A 6,792-nucleotide genomic window follows, 5' to 3' on the forward strand; every position below is an offset into this window, starting at 1 on the left:
GGTTGTAAAAAAAAAAAAAAAACATTTAAACGAGTTTACAACCTCTTTAATAAGAATTAACCACTTGCCGACCGCTTACAGCATATATACTGCGGCAGGGTGGCTCTCCCAGGCAAACCGACGTATGGGTACATCGGTCGCTTGGTGGCAGCTAGGGGGCGAGCGCGTGCCGCTGCCCCCGATCCTCAGCGGGAAAGCCGATGCATGGGTCAGGTGGCTCTGATTGCCGCCGGGCACCTGCGATCGTTCCCCGCTGAGAGAGAATGTAGCAGTCCCGCAGATTGCCGCCATTACTAGTAAAAAAAAAAACAATAAAAATTACATAAATCTTTCCCGTAGTTAGTAGATGCGATAAGTTTTGCGCAAACCAATCAAAATACGCCTATTGCGATTTTTTTTACCACAAATATGTAGCAGAAAAAAAATTGGCCTAAAATGTTAAAAACATTTTGATTTTTAATTTTTTTTTGGAGAATTTCATATAGTAGAATGTGAAAAAAAAATTTTTCTGAATTGTCGCTCTTTTTTTGTTTATAGCGCAAAAAATAAAAATCGCACAGGTGATCAAATATCACCAAAAGAAAGCCCTGAATTACTAAATAATTAAACCCGTGCTAAAATGAGGATGATTATGAAGTGATATAAAAAAATGAGTGATATGAAAAATAATAAATAATAGGATTTTTGCAGCTGCTGTTCACTAAGTAAAAACCCAGAATGGCCTCTTTCACACGAGCGTTCTGTATGTCCGTATATCACCCCATCCGTTTGCGGATGATATACGGACATAATGTATGTCAATGGGATTGCGGATGTGAGCCGATGACCATCCGCTGACATCCGATTTGCGTCCTTTCAGTTCTGTTCCCTTTTTTGGAATGGAACAGAACCCTATTTTTCTTCCGTTTAAAAAACGGAACGGATGCAAAATCGGATGTCAGCAGTGTCATCCGCTGACATCCGCAATGCCCATAGACATACATTATGTCCGTATATCATCCGCAAACGGGTGGGATGATATGCGGACATACGGAGCGGATGACACAAGTGTCATCCGTGTCCGTGAAAAAAAAAAAGTGCCGGAGCGGAGGAAAAAAACGGAGCGGCCGTGTGAAAGAGGCCAAAGGATGGCTATCAAAAATAGTGCTCGCAAAAAAATGATAAAAAAAGATAAAAACTCTCAAAAATATATATATATATGTGTACCAGTGTTATAATAATATAAAAAAAAACGTGTGTAGGTGTGTACGGGGCATTACAGCACTTGGTTACATCACACTTCAGCACTTTTTTTGCACATCTTATTGGACCACTTCCAGAACCTTATATTATTTTTTGCACAGCTTATTGTTTTTATTTGTATATTATATGAGACATTTCTTACTACCATTGTTTTTGTGTACAGGGGCACACAGTATCATTGCACTTTAGCACTTTGTTTTCATATGTCCATATATGTTTATTAGTATAACACTGGTACACATATATATATATATATATTTTTGAGAGTTTTTATCATTTTTTTGTGAGCACAGCCAAAAGAAAGCTCTATTTGTTGGGGAAAAAAGGACGTCAATTTTAATTGGGTAAAGCGCTGCACGACCGCACAATTGTTCGTTAAAGTAACGCACTGCCGAATCGCAAAATAGGGCCTGGTCTTTGAGGGGGCAAATCCTTTCGGTCTTAAAGCGGAGTTCCAGCCTAACACACTCACCTGTCCAACGGTCCAGCGATGCGGCCGCCTGAAGCCTCGCTCTTCTCCATCTCTTCTCTCCGGCGTCGGCATCACTGGTGTGGGCACCCGGCTGTGACAGTTTGCGGCTTCACAGCCGGGTATGCACTGCGCATGCGCGAGTTGCGCTACACTTCGTGATTGGCCGGCAATCTTCTGGGACCTCTGACATGTCCCTGAAGATTGCAGGGAGGGAGGCGGAGAGGAGAACTTCCGCTCAGGGCGCCGCGGCGCTCCGAGCGGAGGTGGGAGCGGGTAACTGTCAAAACTAGGTCCCGATCCCCCCCCCCCCCCCCAAAAATGACATGCCAAATGTGGCATGTCAGGGGGTTAGCACTACCTAAAGTGGAAGTTCCACTTTCGGGTGGAACTCCACTTTAAGGTGGTTAAATATGCCTGATTGTACTCTGGGTGACCTAAGACACAAACAATGCTAGTATACCAGACAATATAATTATTGTACAAAAAAAGGAGGACAGTCCAGAAAAATTATAATGAGTCCAAAAAAAAGTTGGGATTTCCAGGTAGATTGATCAAAGTGTTTAGCAGACCCCAGAAGGAGAAGACTGCACTGCCATCTCATGCATGGAGCGTAGACCAAGGACACCTCTCTTGTCTTATGACAAGTATCTTCAAACTACGGCCCTCCAGATGTTACGGAACGACACGTCCCATGAGGCATTGTAAAACTCTGACATTCATACACATGACTAGGCATGATGGGAATTGTAGTTCCTGAACAACTGGAGGGCCATAGTTTGAAGACCCCTGTCCTACGACAAAGGGGATCAGCCAGGCTTAGGTGGTCTCCCCTACCATAGGATGTTTCTGTATCTCCTAGATCCACTCGTGCCTCCTCTCCTCCACCTTACTCCTTATTCCCAGAATGCTCAGCTTGTATCAATGTATAGGGAAAGGGATAAAAAAAAATCTCATAGTGTATTCCAGTAAAGATTTATTGAAAAAAATATAGGTACAGAAATTCCAAAAAACTCCATAAAAAAATCCCCTAAAATAGATCCAAAGGTCCAAGGGAATATTTGCAGGCAGGATCTGTTGGAGGAGTTCTGTCATCCTCCCTGCTGCCGACTGCTGAGACAGGGTGGGGGCATAGACGAGGGTGGTGTTGCAGCTGCCGGAGAGGTGCGAGGGCCACATGAAATGGCCTGGTGGGCCAGATTGGGCCCCCGGGCCTTGTGTTTGACACACGTGACATAAGCTGTGAAGGGCAGGTGCAGAGCGGTACTCTGTCAGAATAGCGAACCCGTCAGATTAGGTCATGGAAGTGACTTTCCGTCAGCTGCGCATGCTTTCCACCGCTACCAGGTTTGCTAATCGGACAGAACCCTTGCTGTCAGAAGGTGGCAGCGGACATCTTACTACACCCAGCTGCGTCTTGAATTTCAGAGTAATTCTGGCAATAAAGTGAGCAGATATAAATAAATATAGTATATTGACATCTGTTGGATGTTACATTTTGAAAGAAGCTGGATGGCAGCAGTAGGAAGGTGGCGGAGGCCATGTTGGTACACCGGTACTCTGCTCAGCACCAAACCTTTAGGCTTTAAAATTCAACATCCAATCATCAGCTCAGATATCAATATACTATATTTACAGCGCATCCGGAAAGTATTCACAGCGCTTCACTTTTTCCACATTTTGTTATGTTACAGCCTTTTTCCAAAATATATTAAATTCATTGTTTTCCTCAAAATTCTACAAACAATACCCCATAATGACCATCTGAAAGAAGTTTGTTTGAAATCTTTGAAAATCTATTAATAATAACAAAAATCCCATCGACATAAGTATCACAGTCTTTGCCATGACACTAAAATGAGCTCAGGTGCATCCGGTTTCCACTGAACATCCTTGAGATGTTTCTACAACTTGATCAGAGTTCACCTGTGGTAAGTTCAGTTGATTGGACATGATTTGGAAAGGCACACAATTGTCTATATAAGGTCCCACAGTTAATAGAACATGTCAGAGCACAAACCAAGCCATGAAGTCCAAGGAATTGTCTATAGACTTCAGAGACAATATTGTATGGAGGCACAGATCTGGGGAAGGGTACAGAAACATTCCTGTAGCATTAACCACTTGCCGACTGCCGCCCGACTATATACGGCGGCGGTCAGCCCCTCCCAGGCAAAGTGACGTACCGGTACGTCACTAGCCTGGGAGCCAATTGGGGGCGAGCGCGCGCCGCCAGGGGCGAGCGCACGCCCGCCCCCGCTCGTTCACTAGGAAGCCCGATGTCCGCCGGTCACTCGCAATCGTCGGGTGGAGAGGGAGAAAGGCAGGCGGCTAATGTAAACAAAGCCGCCTGTCATTCTTCCCTGTGTAAAAGCACAGATCATATGGTCCTGCTATGTAGGACCGTTGATCTCTGCTGTTACACAAACAGCCACATCCAATCACAGTTAGAAGCACGCCCCTAGGGACACACTTAACCCTTCCCTCTCCAATAAAGTTAACCCCTTCCCTCCCAGTGTCATTTTTACAGTAACAGTGCATATGTATAGCACTGATTACTGTAGTAATGTCACTGGTACCCCCAAAAGTGTCAAAAATGTCAGTCAAGGGTCCGATCTGTCCGCCGCAATGTCGCAGTCCCGCAAAAAAAATCGCAGATCGCCGCCATTACTCGTTAAAAAAAAAACAATAAAAATGACAAAAATCTTTCTCTTAGTTAGTAAACACAATAACTTTTGCGCAAACCAATCAAAATACGCTTTTTGCGATTTTTTTTACCAAACATATGTAGCAGAAAACAAATTGGCCTAAAATGTTAAAAAATTTTGATTTTTACATTTTTTTGGGGAATTTCATATAAAAAAATGTGAAAAATATTGTTATTTTTGCAAAATTGTCGCTCTTTTTTTGTTTATAGCGCATGATCAAAAAATCGCACAGGTGATCAAATACCACCAAAAGAAAGCTCTGTTTGTGGGAAAAAAAGGACGTCAATTTTATTTGGGTACAGCGTCGCATGACCGCACAAAAGTCACGCAGTGCCGAATCGAAAAATTGGCCCTGGTCAGGAAGGGGGTAAAATCTTCTGGGGCTTAAGTGGTTAAGAGCCGGATCACACTAATCCGACTCTAAGTCGCCCCGACTTCGGGCAACTTTGAAGTTGCCCGTGCAGCACGACTTCATCGCGGCTTGCAAACGACTTCTCATAATAGAAGTCAATGCAAGTCGCTCCGACTTTGCCAAAAAATAGTGCAGGAACCTTTTTCTAAGTCGGAGCGACTTGAGTCGCTCTGATTAGAACGGTTCTATTGCACAGCATTGGGAGCTACTTGTCAGGCGACCAAGTCGCCCAACAAGTCGGATTAGTGTGAACCGGCTCTAACGCTACGTTCACATGTGGGCGTAGCGGATCATGGGCAGAATCACAGCGATTCTGCCCGCGATCCGGAATCATTGCAAATCGCGGGATGCCTGTGCGATGCCCGTGAATTGCAATTGCACCCCAAACAGTGTGCGATGTTGCCGCGATTTCCACCTGCCGAATCGAGTACCTTTTTGGGTGTCATGCGTCCCGCGATTCTCTTTTGCGTGATGTTACCACATCATCGCACAGCGATTGGGGTGCCATTGCAAATCATGGGCATCGCACAGCTGTCCCGCGATTTGCAATGATTCCGGTGTTGGAGATACAACAGCTTTCAGTTTATCCGATAAACTGCAGTTCACAAATAGGACAGTAGATGTCGCTAATGCTAAGTGATATGCTATGCATTTTCTATGATGTGTATTTCCTGTACACTGTACTTGTTGGTCATCTCTTCCTGTCTGTGTTTTCTCACCATGAGAAGGTAATCTGTGGTTATGTTCCAATAAAGAAGCCAGTTCCTGTTTACTCCACAATGTCTGATCTGAATGGACTCCGCTGCACCCAGTGATCGCACTTTGCAACATCGCGGTGATTCTGCCCGTGATCCACTATGCCCACATGTGAACGTAGCCTGAAGGTCCCAGTGAGCACAGAGGTCTCGATCATCCGTATTTAGCACTGCATCCGTATTTAGCACTGCTCTGACCCTGTGAACTGTTCAGCCCTCCTGACATTCTAGGTTCAGACATAGTGTATACATCTTTAAGTAATGCACTGACACAGTATAAATGAGTTTTAACTTTTACTCAAAGAGGAAATGTGCAAAATTATGTCAGTCAGCTAAATCCTGAATAAACTATCAGAGCTCAGCAAAACTGACAATAACCAGTTCCCGACCACCCACTGCCTTTTTACTGTGGCAGGGTGGCTCGTACAGGCAAAACGACATAGACCTACGTCATTATTTCAGTAACAGTGCATATTTATAGCACACTGATTACTGTAGTAATGTCACTGGTCCCCCCAAAAATGTCAGTTAGGGGTCCGATCTGTCCGCCGCAATGTCACAGTCCCGCAAGAAATCGCAGATCGCTGCCATTACTAGTAAAAAAAAAAAAAAACAATAAAAATTACATAAATCTTTCCCGTAGTTAGTAGACGCGATAACTTTTGCGCAAACCAATCAAAATACGCTTCTTGCTCACCAGCCACAGAGGTAAGAGAAGGTCAAGGTCAGATAAAACCAGGAAGTACGTTTTAGCTCAATAGGCCATTTGCCATGGCAAATGTTTATAGACAAGTGAATGAGCCCCCGTTCACATGCAAGCGATCTGACTTCGGGTGGCGACCTCCGAGGTCGCGGTGCGAGCAGCGCGCCACGACCTCGGAGCGGCCGCCACGGACTTCATAACATTGAAGTCTATGGCGGTCGCCTCCTGGTCGCCCCAAAGAAGCTCCGGACCCTTTTTCTAAGTCGGAGCGACTTGTGTCGCTCCTATTAGAATGGGTCCGCAGCTTCCCTATGGGAGGCGACCTGTGAGGCGACCATGTCGCCTCACAGGTCGCCTTAGTGTGAACGGGGGCTAACACCACAGTGCTTGTGAAAAGCAAAACAAACATGTGACTTTGATACACAAGATAAAGGAAATGGCCAAAAGTCCAAAAATAGGAAAACTCAAATGAGTCAAGGCTTTGTAGTTCCAAATGCCGTGAT

This window comes from Pelophylax lessonae, assembly GCF_965119305.1.
Source record: "Pelophylax lessonae genome assembly, chromosome: 6".
Lineage (NCBI taxonomy): Eukaryota > Metazoa > Chordata > Amphibia > Anura > Ranidae > Pelophylax > Pelophylax lessonae.